Raw genomic sequence first — 14039 nt, 5'->3', positions numbered from 1 at the left:
ATTACAGCTCTACCTCGATATAACGTTGTCCTTGGGAGCCAAAAAATCTTACCGCGTTCTAGGTGAAGCCGCGTTATATCAAACTTGCTTTGATCCACCGCAGTGCGCAGCCCTGCACCCCCCCGGACCATTGCTTTACCGCGTTATATCAGAATTCGTGTTATATTGGGTCGCGTTATATCGGGGTAGAGATGTACTTGTCAACTTAAGAATTGGCTTACCCTCTTTCGAGTGTTTCACCACACATCTAGAAATTGATTTTTAAAATACTCTTGTATGATAGCAAGCTTTCCTTACATCTCATGTGTTGCATGTGCTCCCATGCTATTGCTTCAGAGGAACTTAAGCATGTGCATAAATGCTTGAGTGGATGGGGCCAGGATGTCCAGCATCTGGTATGATTGTCCTCAGAGAGTAGTGTATAGGCACTTCTCCTAAATGTAGAAGAAAACAGTTTGTCTCAGTTAGGTGTCTTATTTATATGTACTATGTTGGTACTGCGTGGCAAAGTGACTCACCATCTGGTGTGCTGCCTTGAAGCCTACAGCAGCATTTCATGGTTCCATTCTTTGTAGTCCTGCTGCCCAGGCCTGCTAGTGGTCCCCTTTTTGCTATGTGACTTGGCCCTCTGGCCAGGGCATCTTTGGTCTCGGACCCCTTTTGTGGCAAACCATTGTTTTCACAAGTAGTCTCAGGCCCTTATACCAGGTTGATGGTCCTGGTCCAGGCCCAATAATCCTGCTGACCCTTGGGTTTGGGGGGTCTTCTGGCTAGTCCTCCTGGTGAGGCTGAAGGGGAGCCAGTCCCTCCCTCTGCCCTGGATTCTAGCTCAGGGATGGTTGTGGCAAGTTAAGGTCTGTCTGGTCAGACCTCACTTGCTTCCTAAAATGCAACCACCTTTTCCCCCAAGGAACTCCTATTCTCAGTTGGGTGTGGGGTGGGGAGTCCTGCACCAGGGCCTAGCTAGCTTGGTTCTCTACTGTGCTCCTCTCCTGGGAACTGAAGATAAGAGGTATGTCCACCTCCCCAGGCTGGGCCCTTCCGCACTGAGCTTCTCCCTTTTTAAGGCTCCTCCAAGATTAGCATGCCTCTCCGGTGTAGCAGATGGGGCTGTGTGGGCCCAAAGTTGCTCCTTAATCCCTTCTTTCCTGGTGGTGGGGGGGTTTATACACACTGTCACAGAGGATATTTATTATTTTCTCTTTGCTCTAAAAGAGAATCAAAGGTGGGCAAGTGGTTGTCTTCAAACACATGGCATGACTGCTGTCTCTGAAGAGCTAATAAGTTCCAGTTTCTCCTCAGAATTTATCAACCGTGGATAAGCATCATACATACTCACTGGTTTGTTACTGTAGTGTTTCTCACAGATTGTAGGCATCAACCTTCTCTTTTTGGGTATAGAGATGAACACTAAAGCATTTGATTTGAAGGAAAGATACTCCAGTTACTACAGACCTTGCAACCTGATAAAGAGAGAAATAGATTATCTTGATGATCTAGGGAGAACTTGAATTTCTTGTTCTTGGTCTTTAATTTATTGGTTGAATTGACAATTCACTTAACTTTGTCTTGTCTTGATGTGTTTTTTAGACTTTCTATTTCTGATGGGTCATCTAACAATTTTTACTGGAGTTTACAGAAATGACCACTTGAAATAACAGAACTGGTAGTTTTATGAGCAAGGAATGTTTCATTCCTTTGATTCATAAAAATTAAGTTTTGATTTAAAAAATTAAGGATTTTTATGCTAATCTTTTATATAAAATCTGAGTTATATTGGAAGAGAAGGCTTTCTATAAGAACACTTTGATCTTCAGATCAGAGTTCCTTTGGGATGTCTTATGTTAAATTTGAAAGTGACTTCATCTCTTCTAAGATGCTGAGCCAGAGACTGTGTGAGCCAAGAATCAGCTTTTTTTCAGTTGCCCATTGAATTCATGATTCCTTTTGCTGGCAGAGCTGATAATGCACTACCTGTTCCTTGCTAGGTGAACAACTGTGGACAGCTATTCTGCTGATCATGTCCAGGATGTTTCATATTTTCTATTTAAGAAATATTAATATTTAGTGCTTTAATAATTTCTTGTGTAGGGAGGGGATGGTTTTTTAAAAAAGCAAACAAACCCTCACCCTAATACATGCCTGTTTGACATAGTCCAGCCAGCTTGTTTAGCTATTACGAACAGTCAGTTGTTGTCCAATTAACTTCAAAGATTCCCAGTGGAATGACTCAATTGTCTTCCTAGTTCAGGTTTATCTTAATTTCACTCTGACTGGCATATCAATTACTTATTAACATGTTTAAAGCAAAGTTCTTAAACTAATATTTAAATGCATCGAAGTCAGAAAATTTGTCTGATACACGCTGAAGAAACTACAGTTTTGTATTGGTATATCTGATAAACTCTTGTGTTCACTGGACTCTGACTATTTAAATGGTATTGTAAACCAATTTTTATCATATTACAACTTAAAGTACTAAAACTGAATATTTCAAAAGTCTCCTTCTCAATATTTGATATTTGCCTATGCAGAGGAAAAGTAAAAAAGTAAACAAAGAAATTTTGCTTGTTTTACTCTTAAGTGTCTAATGATTAAGTACTTGGTTGCAATTACTGTAGAGAAATGTTTAAGAAAGTCAGTTGAAATTTAAATCCATGGAAACTCTTGTTTGATACTCTGGTAAAACCTTGCTTCTACAAAATCTGAATTTTAGAACCGTTTGAGATGACTGGTGTCCCTCTAGCATGGCTAAATTCTGAGGCTCTTCAAAAAGTCCATCCTGTAGATCTTTTTTTTTCTTTAAGGGCTTGTATATGTCCATGATGCTGTAGGGTGTGTGTGTTTGTTTTGTGCAGTGGTGCTGGGGAGTTTTCCCTAGTGGTACCAAGAGGGCCTTTATGTGCTCTGGCTTCCTTATGCTCTCAGCTGAGGGTGTAATGGGTGGAACAGCCCCACCCATCTATCAGTTCCTTCTTACAGTTATCTGTCAGTAGTTGTAGCGTTTGTCTTTTACAGTCTTGTTCCTCTCAACAAAGTTGCTTATAGTTAGCTTTTTTCCTAGTGAAATTTTTGTCTTCTGGACATTTTTTTTCTTATTTTCCCTGGATCTGGCAGACCTCCAGGGAAAGTACCTTGCCTGGTACTGAGGAACCTTGGCATAGGTTCCCCTGGTTTTAAGCTCTGCTGTCATAAGCTGATGCCTGCTTGTGATCCTGACTCTTGCTGTTTAATGTGACCTTCATCCATACGCTTTAGAGACAAGTGTTTGATCGGCTGGGGTTTCAAATTTACAATGAAGAAGCAGAGACGAGCACCTTAGATATATTTTCATGGAGGCTATTATTCAACTGGTTCTCCTTTGTTGGTAAAAGGGAGTTCATCAACCACTCCTAGCAGTGCTCCCGACTATGCCAGCCTACAGAGGCTGTGGGAAATCCCCCTTCCCTGGGACCATCCTCTTTGAGGCATAAGAACTCGATCCGTTCTTGTCCTTTGAAACTTATAAAAAGAAGAAGGCATTGACTCTTTTGAGGCCTTCGGTACAGGACTCCTCTGCAATGACAGGCCACTTCGGCTTGCAGCTCATTGGTCCTGGCTCACAGTAGCTTTCAAAGGGTGAGCCGTTGACTCCAATTCCCACTCCAGGACCATTGAGGCTAGCTACTTCATCGGAGATGGCAGTAGATCCGTCATTGCTGCTTACAGTGGGAAATCTTCCTCTTCAGTGCCAACAATGCCAGAGGCCTATGTGGCTACAAGAGATCTATTGTGCCTTTCATTATTGCCATTGCTGCAGATTCAGGGTGAAGGCCCTCTACCAGAACTGTTGCATGTGCCTTGGTCATCGGCACCAGCTTCTGGGTCTGTTGTGGCCCCATTAGTCTTAGGACCGGTACAGCACTCATCAGCCTCTTCAGTAATTGTCTAGTTTCAGAGTAGCAGCCGTGTTAGTCTGTATCCGCAAAAAGAAGAACAGGAGTACTTGTGGCACCTTAGAGACTAACAAATTTATTAGAGCATAAGCTTTCGTGGACTACAGCCCACTTCTTCGGATGCATATAGAATGGAACATATATTGAGGAGATATATATACACACATACAGAGAGCATAAACAAGTGGGAGTTGTCTTACCAACTCTGAGAGGCCAATTAATTAAGAGGAAAAAAAACTTTTGAAGTGATAATCAAGCTAGCCCAGCACAGACAGTTTGATAAGAAGTGTGAGAATACTTACAAGGGGAGATAGATTCAATGTTTGTAATGGCTCAGCCATTCCCAGTCCTTATTCAAACCGGAGTTGATTGTGTCTAGTTTGCATATCAATTCTAGCTCAGCAGTCTCTCGTTGGAGTCTGTTTTTGAAGTTTTTCTGTTGTAATATAGCCACCCGCAGGTCTGTCACTGAATGACCAGACAGGTTAAAGTGTTCTCCTACTGGTTTTTGAGTATTTTGATTCCTGATGTCAGATTTGTGTCCATTAATTCTTGTTCCATTCTATATGCATCCGAAGAAGTGGGCTGTAGTCCACGAAAGCTTATGCTCTAATAAATTTGTTAGTCTCTAAGGTGCCACAAGTACTCCTGTTCTTCTTTTTGAGTAATTGTCTAGGCTCCCAATACTAGTTCAAACTCCTTGCATGTTGCCAATAGCTAGAAGCCTTTGCTGCTGCTGGCACTGCAGTCTTGACATAGGTTCAGGTGCCAGTCTCTGAGTACTTGTCCTGTTACTGCACCACTCTGGCCTCTGGAATACTTTTTTTTTTTTTTCTCCTTGTCAGAGCCTGAAGTGGGTTCCTGAGTCTCCCACTTCAGAGAGTCCATGGCCTTCTTCCAAAATCCATTTCCATACTTTCAGAAGATGCTCTGTCAAGAACAAATCCAGGAATTCATACAACTGGGCTCCGGTACCGTATCGGCCTGCTCACTGGCTGTATTGGATGCCTTAGGGGATGCCTCCGGCTTTGAGATTGACATCTCTGCTTCCTCATAGAAGCTGGTAGCCAAGAAGGGAGGCTTTCCTGCTCAGTTATGAGAGACCACAAGTGTTTGGTACCAAACAGTCTCCAGACACAGATTTGCTGGACCTTCCCTCACGTGCCTTGGAACAACTGTCTACCTCTGCAGTGCATGATCAGCCTCCACTGAATATCATCCTCATCACTGGATGAGGCTTTCATATCGGAAGCTTCCTCCCTGGTACAAAGTCTATCAAGAGCTCCTGAAAAGGATGGCTATATCTCTTGGTATTCAGAAGTTAGTGCTACTACTCCACAAAGAACTCCATCATAGTCTACATCACTTGGTGTGCCTGCTACTTTCCTCCTATCTACTGGAGGAGGAGGTATTGGAGCCTTCTCTGCCTCCAATAATCAAGGATTTTGGGAGTGCCCTTCACTCCTACTCCCTGCCGTGTTCTCCCTGTCCCCACAGCTCCAGCAGCTGATTTGCCTTATGCTGTGAGTTCTCAACCTGGGGTTTGTGACCCACATGGGTGTGGCAAATTGGTGTTGAGGGTCAGGACCATCTTGTCTTTCCCTTAGTGTAAAATGGGTGGAAGGGTCCTGGTGTGGGGAAACCCTGAGAACCTTATACAGCTCAGCCCTGCTGTTTCCCTCCTCTTAAAATTCTGCATTTCCATGCTTTCTGATTTTGGGTCTCAATTTGGCTTAATTTACTGATACTTGTCTACCTACTGGCCTTGTCTAACTCATGAGTAGTATCCTGTTCATTCCATCACAATAGAGGCAGTTTAGGCTACCTCACTTCTCCTTTTGAAATCAGACTTGGTTTTTCTGCAGCACCATATTGTGACCCCAATCTGCTCTGCCTCTATCCAAAAGAGCATGTTTTGGTGAGAATATGAACTTCGACAGTTTTAAGAGTGTGAAAGTTTCCTCCCATGTGCTTCTCGGAACTTTTAATTAATTTGATTTTTAGAAACTAGAACTTTTGCTTTTACAGTAACGGACAGACAGTGTTTGCTGAATCTGCCTTCCTACTGGCTTCTTCAGTGTGGCTTAGTCCAACCTGTCACTTTACCATTCCTTTAATAGCTTCTCTGTTATGCAACCAAGTGGTCTAGCTTTCTGTGTCTATCAGTGGATATCTGTATTCTTGACAGCTCTCAAAATGTGTCATGGTGGCCAACCTGGCTATTTCTCCATACCTCAAAGGAGAGAAGGTCCAAAAAAAGCCAAAGCTGTTTTGTTTTGGAATGAGTACATCTAATCTAGTGGGTGCTCTCCATTTGTGTCTGTCTAAATATAATTATGGCTAAAGAAACTTACTCTAATTCACTTCAAACATCAGTATTAAAATACAACAGTGCTGTTTTTTATAGTAGTGCTTAGGGGATACCAGCAGATTTGGGGGCACCATTATGGTAGATGCTGTTCAGACATACTGTCCCTGCCCCATAGAGCTTATAATTTTAATTTAACTAGATGTACCAGATGGGGTAATAGTAATACATGCATGTTTTAAGATAAGGACTGCCATATTGGTAAGACTAGTGGTCCATATAGCCCAGTATCTTGTCTTCTGATAATAGTTGGTGCCAGGTGCTTCAGAGGGAATGAACAGGACAGGGCAGTTTATCAAGTGATCTATATGCCATCCAGTCTTTGCTTCTGGCAGTCAGAGGTTTTGGGATGCCCAGAGCATGGGGTTGTATCCCTGACCATCTTTGCTAATAACCATTGATGGACCTGTCCTCCATGAACTTATCTAATTCTTTTTTGAAATCAGTTATATTTTTGGCCTTTACAGCACCCATTGGCAACAAGTTCCACAGATTGACTGACTGCATTGTGTGAAGAAGTACTTTCTTATATTACAGTAGAACCTCAGACTTACAAACACTGGCGTTATGAACTGACGGGTCAGACATACACACCTCGTTTGAAACTGGAAGTATTCAATCAGGCAGCAGAGACAAAAACAAATTACTGTACAATTTAGTCAAGGTGGATGTTGTCCACTCCCAATAATTGATGAGGAGGTGTAGTCAGGGTGGATATTGTCCACTCCCAATAATTGATGAGGAGGTGTACTCCTCATCAATTATTGGGAGTGGACAACATCCACCCTGACTAAATTGGCCTTCAACATTGGTTCTCCACTTGTAAGGTAACTCCCTTCTCTTCATGTGCCAATATATATTTATGACAGTATCTGTAATGTTCACTCCATGCATCTGAAAAAGGGGGGTTTTGCCCACGAAAGCTTATGCTCAAATAAATCTTAGTCTTTAAGGTGCCATTGGATGCCTCATTGTTTTTGTAAAATATTTGGTTGCTTATGAGCAAGCATGCTGTTCTGATCTAAGTGTTTTGTTTTCCTGAATGGGGTTTGAATGTTTTAGCTGTCTATCTTCACTGATTTTCTACTTCTGCATTCCATGTTTCCATTTGTTATGGGATTTGAGGTTTGCAAACTGTTTCCAAAGGAGGTTTGGTAAGTGCATAGTCTGCTTTGGGATAAGTGTGATTGTAGCATTGAGTAACATTTTTTCTCCCTGCAGCATTTAGACTGTTGTGTGTATTTCTTTACAGAAATAAGCCATTTTTGTAGCAGTTACCAATTGGTATCGTAAAGTGTGTGTGTGACTAATGTTTTAAGCTTCTGTGTTTTTTTTTTTTTTTTTTTTGTTCAGACTTTTAGGTTGGTACCTGCATGATCAGGTCAAGAAATTCATGACTTGCAACTGGAATGTGAACTGTTCTTTTCTGCAAGTACAGTATTTCTATGGCATTTATTACTGAAAATGGATTCTGAAAACAGTCTTAATAAATTATATCACAAAAAGCAGGGTAACTCAGCATTAAAGATATCACCATGTCCTTAATTCACCCTGTTGCTTATAGGCATTGCAGCAAACTTAAACATCTTGGATAATCCTACATATTTAAAGGATGGAGTGACGGACTCGGGTCTGAATGCCTTTACTCATATAGATTTATTAGCTCATTCACTTTAAGAACCAAAATGTCTGTCAGGCAAATATGATCTATACAAATGCACTAAGGGAAAATAAGACCACAGCCCCCACATAAGTGAAATACAACTAGATAAGCAAAATGGCACACTTAGAAATATGAATGAAAATAATCAGCTTTCATCACTCCTCCCCCTCCCCCCCTTTCCACCCTTAAAGCATTGTAGATTGGGATGGGCTTGTTTTCTGGAACTTTTTATTCTGAGCTGCCAGTCTTCCCATTGCCCAATCTTATTTTATCCATTGTTCATACCAGCAGGCATAATGCTTGCATTTGCTATGGGGAGAAAAAACGGGACAGCAACTGTACTTGTAGTACATCACTTGTTCCCAGGATGTGCAGCAATGCATAATCACAATATCCCATCTCTTTCCAGCCAAATTCAAGAAATGTGGCTGAGACTTCCAAAGTAGTATAAGGGATTTAGCAGTAGTAGTTCTCCTACTCGCTTAGAAAATCTCGGGCCAACCCTGTAATGCATTCCAATACCAGTACATTACGGTTATTCTTTGGGTTAACATTTAATAAAATTAAACCGTTCTATTTTGTAACTAAACAATCTCAAATACATTTTTTATCTCGTTTGAGTTTTCCTTATATCAAGCCATGTAGTGCAACACATTTACTAGAACGAAGAAATTCCATTGTGCTTTTTGCTGAATGGTATTCAAGTGGTGAACAAACTTGGATACTGAATTGCAATAGTGTTTCCATGTTCTCTAAGAAAGCTGCTATGTCTAAGTCTGATATTTATTTTATTAGGTTTTTTCAAATGTGCAGTACACCATGTAATACTTTTGTTTATATCAGCATGAAGTGTTACTTTAGCACTACAGGAGTTAAGAATCTGCTATCTATAGTTGAATCTCTTTACAGACGTTTGAAATGTGTAATTGCTGCACCTGGCCTCTGGAACATATAAATTGCCATACCGGTTCAGACTGATGTCCATCTAGTCCAGTATCTCGTCTCTGACAACGGCTGGCAACAGATTGCTTCAGAGGAAGGTATAAGAATCCCACAACAGGTAGATGTGGGATAATCTGTCCTGCACATTAGGTCTCACCCTGATCTCTATTATTCAGATATTGGCTTAAGCCCTGAAGCATGAGGTTTAATCTTTTTCAAAATTTGTTACCATTAATATCTTTGGATATTATTGTATCCATATGTTTCCAATCCCTTTTTGAATCTTGTTAAGTTCTTGGCCTCAATAACTTTGTGACAGTGAGGTCTAGAGTTTAGTTCTATACTGTGTGGAAAAAATATTTCCTTCTATCAGTTTTGACTTTGCCACCTTCTAAATTTCACTGACTGTCGTCGTCGTCGTCTTGCATTATGAGATGGGGGAAGAGAAGCTTCCAGTTGACCTTTTCTACCATTGTTTATTTTACATACTTTTATTGTGTGTCTGTTTTCTAAGGTGAACAGTTCCAGTCTTTTCAGTCTCTCTTCTTCTGAGTTTTTCCCCCCCATGTCTTTATTTCATTTTTGTCTCTAACCCCCCTCTAATTCCTTTGAGTGTGGGATGAGGAGGCAACACTACTCAGTATATTACAGATGAGGCCACGCCATTTAAGTACCGAATGGCGCATTTTCTATATTATCCATCCCATTCCTTATGCATCCTAACATCGTGCTGGCCTTTTTTGGACCACTACTTGCACCATGAGCAGAGGTCTTTATTGAGCTGTCTACACTGATGCTAAAGTCCCTTTCTTGAGTTGATACACTTCATTTAGAATAGATCCTTGTGAGGTGTATGAGTAGCTGAAATTTTCCACAATGTGCACTACTTTGGATTTATTAACATTGAATTAAATTTGCTATTGTTACCAAAACAAACTAGATATAGGAGTATCTCTGGAATTCCTCAGTCTTTCTTGGTCTTGACTAACCTAAATTACATGGTAATCTGCCAATTTCGCTACCTCACTACTTTGCAATCCACTTTCCAGAACACTTGTGCTTTATCAAGCTACCTCCCTTTCTCTGCTGTGTCTGTCTTTTAGGCTTTGATCTTGAAAACTGATTCATATGAGCAGATCTCTGCATTCAGTGATGCTCTGCAGGTATACATTTCTGCTTGTACAGGTCAGATTTCAGGATTTGGGGCCTTGGATTATAAAATGTTCGAGGCAGGAAAGGTTTTTTGTTTTGTACAATGCTGAATACAAGAGTTTGTGGTATCCTTGGTTGGTTTGGGTTTTTTCAGTTTAGAACTTTTAAAATTACTAAAGCAGTTCGTTTCAATTTTCTTTTGGGCTTAATTTGTTCCAGTTTTTTCTTTCAAGGATTTAATTACTTCTTTACGGTTGCTTCGCCCCCTCCCCTTTGCAATTGTATCCAAAGAATTTAGTAAAAGATGTACTGTTGCCATCATAACCGTGGACACTTCAAGTGTTGGATTTAGCTTTAAAAATATAAGTATAATGCAATTTAGTTGTAGAGCTGTTTGTATACACATGTAAAAGTTTAGGTTTAAAGTAAACAGTGTGGTACTAAAATTAATTCCATTTATACTTAACTCAGTATAACAAATTAAAGCTAAAAGTTATTCAGAACCTACTGCATCAGTGTTTTTCTTGGTTTTTCTCTCACCAGTGAGCCTGTTCAGTAAGCTCTGTTCCATTGTGGATTGTTGCTGGTTTGATCACATATCTTTCCCACTCACTTCTGCCCTCAATCTTGTAATAATTGACTCTCCGTCACATACCGCATCATGTTTAAACTTCTTGTCCTTTGAGGCCACACAGAACTCTGCTGCAACCTGTATCTGGACTGTATCAAATCATTCTGTGTTTTTCTGAGCTACACCGCATTTGATCCTTCCATTCCAGTCTTCGTGCCTTCTTCCATGCTGCCCCCTGTGGATGATACAACTTTTCATCCCAATTCACCACACTGCCGCTTTCTTCTTATAGTTTATTAAAAACTTTCTGCTTCTGCAATGCCCACAAGAAATGAGTTTGAGGTTAAAAAAAAAAAGTTCCATATTCTTCCCATTCTAGAGTTCCCACTGAATCCTATTTCAGTATGTCCCTCTTAAACTGAAAGCCCTTAGATTTGTGTTCTGTATAATACTAAAGACTGCCAGTGATTAACAAGGGAATATGTGGTTCTACCACTTTGTACGTATAAGAGTGAACAGTGGCATTCCGTACATGATAGAATCTAGAGAGTTGGAATTTGGAAGTTATGGAAGAGGAAGTTGCAATGGTTAGGACTACAGAAGATGAAGGTATGAATTAAGACTTCAGCAGTAGACAACATTGGCATATACAGGAAATTCTGCAAAGTAGGTTTGTTGCAAAATATATGGGATGAAGAGGCAAGAATGAGTTCATGGTTCTGTACTGTGAAGGCACATGGAAGGTCTGAATCAACGGAGTTGGAGGGTATGGATATGTGAGTGAAGAATGTGGCAAGAGAAGAAATTCTCATAGACATAGCTAAAGGAAACCACAAGTTACTTGATTACTGAAGATGATTGTTAAATTTCCTCTTTATAGCCATTTTCATTGATATAGTTTTGATGTATTTATATAATGGGTGACAATGAGATATTAATTTTATATCTGCCAGTGTATCAATGAGGATCATAGATTTATACTTTCATGAGCTAGGTCTTCCTTTCAATAGTGAACTAGAGAAGCTACATTTTTCTCCTGTTACATGTTAAGTGATAGAATAAAATTACACCACTACTAAAATAAAAACAACTTGTCAATAACACTTAGTATTTTATTATTTAACTCAAAAATGCTTTCATTTTTTTTTCTTCCACTTCCTCCTTTTGGTTTAAATGTCATAGTTACTCTGAAACAAATATAGGTGTGATTGGATTAAACCCTGGGTTGTGAGTATGGTTTCAGCTGTGTGTAGTGAGAGGTGCAGTAAAGGTCAAACTTACTTCCTTCTTACAAATAAAAATACCTCAATGTTGAGTCCATGGCAGATTGTTTAAGAATGACTGTTAAGGAAGTAAAAAGAGCAGCTCTGTTCAGCAAGTGGTCTTAAATTCATACTGCTGTTTGTAAATGAAATGTCTCTTTAGAAAGCTAAGAGAACACTTTTTATCTAATGGTGTATTTTGCAGTGATGGAAAAATTTGTATATCAACAAGCACTGTTGGATAGAAGTGATTATGCGATGTTTAATCTCTTGAGAGGTAGAGCCCAAGATGAGTGCATTGCATGCACACACAAATCAGGCTGAATTGCTAACCATTTCTACTCCATTTTCTTTGGGGTATATTTAATGCACACACTGAAAATAACTAATAGAATATAAGAACATAAGAATAGCCATACTGGGTCAGACCAAAGTGCCGTCCAGCCCAGTATTCTGTCTACCGACAGTGGCCAATGCCAGGTGCCCCAGAGGAAGTGAACCTAACAGATAATGATCAAGCGTGTTCTCTCCTGCCATGCATCTCAGCCCTCTGACAAACAGAGGCTAGGGACAACATTCCTTACCCATCCTGGCTAATAGCCATTAATGGACTTAACTTCCATGAATTTATCTAGTTCTCTTTTAAACCCTGTTATAGTCCTAGCCTTCACAACCTCCTTAGGCCAAGAGTTCCACAGGTTGACTGTGCGCTGTGTGGTACACACATTCCAGCCCTCAGTGCAAGCCTTTTTCTCCAGAGGTCTAGGAAAGAGAATGGCTTTGCAGCATGCTCTGAATCTTGATTGAATATTGGCTGCTTTTGGACTGGGTAGGATTCCAAAGTTAAGGGAGAATGCCCTGTCATTACCTCAGATCCTTTTAAACAAAAGGGACTATGGTGTGAGCTCCTCTGTGGACTGCAATTATGGCAGTATTACTAGGGGAGAAAGACAGTCCCTCAAATAGGCAGGTCTCTTTAAAATAATTAGCTCAATAGTTGTCTGGACCACTGATAATGAAAACTGGAGAAGTTCCAGAGGACGGGAAGAAAAGCTGGCGTTTGGTCAATGGTGATTTGGAGAATCTGTACAACTTAAGAATTCTGTTTGATATTGAAGTATGTGTATGCAGTGTTGTAGCCATGTTAGTCCCCGGATAATAGAGAAGGTGGATAAAATAAAATCTTTTATTGGACCAACTTATGTTGGTGAGAGAGACAAGCTGTGGCACTTACACAGAACTCCTCAGGTCTTGGAAACTTCCTGTCACTTCTAAATACAAGGTGGAACAGATTGTTTAGCATAGGTAGTTAACACACATTTCAAGAGAGCATTCAAGGTGAGGTGGCCCATTAGCACCCCACAGCTGGAGGGAGTTGAAAATGGGTAATAGATTGTAATTAGCCATAAATGCAGTGCCCTTATTCAGTCCATGATTTTTAGTGTCTAACAAAGTTATGAATTTACACTCCCAGACTCATGTTTTGAAGGTGTTGTGCAGGTTTCCTTTGAGGATGACGACTGATTGGGTCAGATATAGAGTGATCGAAAATCACCTTCACCAAACAAGGATGCTCCATCAAAGAAGTAGATTGCATCATGGAACAGGCCACCCAAACATCCTGAGAGAACTTGCTTCAACACCGAAATAAAACCCCATACACATCCTCAGTGGGGTGGTAAATGACAACATTGGAACCCATATGGGATAGCATCAAACAATTACAACCCATATTCAATGGGGACCACATCCTGAAAAATCTTTCCTGAACCCCCCTATCTAGCCTTCAAACAACCCCTCCCCACTCTAAACTCATCATCAGAAGCGAGCTCCCCACAGATGAAGACACCAACGCTATTTTGGCCGGAGAACTTCTCCTCTTGCTGCTCATTGGGGGTGGTTTAATTATGTCGACAGGCGAGCTCTCTCCCGTTGGCATAGAGTGGCTACACAAGATCTTAGTGGCGCAGCTGCATCAGTACAGTCATGCTGCTATAAGCTCTCTAGTGTAGACCTATACATACAGATAGGTGAGGTATGGGGTTCTTTACCTTGTCGGTTACTTCTTATCTCCATGTTGGACTGGTATTCCAACAGGATAGGGCTGACAGAAGAGGGTTGTGAAATTTGGATGGTTTATCATTTC

General features: G+C 40.6%; 1 protein-coding gene across 8 annotated transcripts in view; it reads left to right on the top strand.

Moving 5' to 3' along the window:
• Nucleotides 1-14039, top strand: part of CDK8 (cyclin dependent kinase 8) — a 159073-nt gene that overhangs the window by 36313 nt on the left and 108721 nt on the right. The window lies entirely within an intron of this gene.

Source organism: Chrysemys picta, chromosome 1 (assembly GCF_011386835.1).
Source record: "Chrysemys picta bellii isolate R12L10 chromosome 1, ASM1138683v2, whole genome shotgun sequence".
Taxonomy (NCBI): domain Eukaryota; kingdom Metazoa; phylum Chordata; order Testudines; family Emydidae; genus Chrysemys; species Chrysemys picta.
The sequence above is the reverse complement of the archived record's forward strand: the minus strand, read 5'-3'. Positions and strand labels throughout refer to the sequence as shown.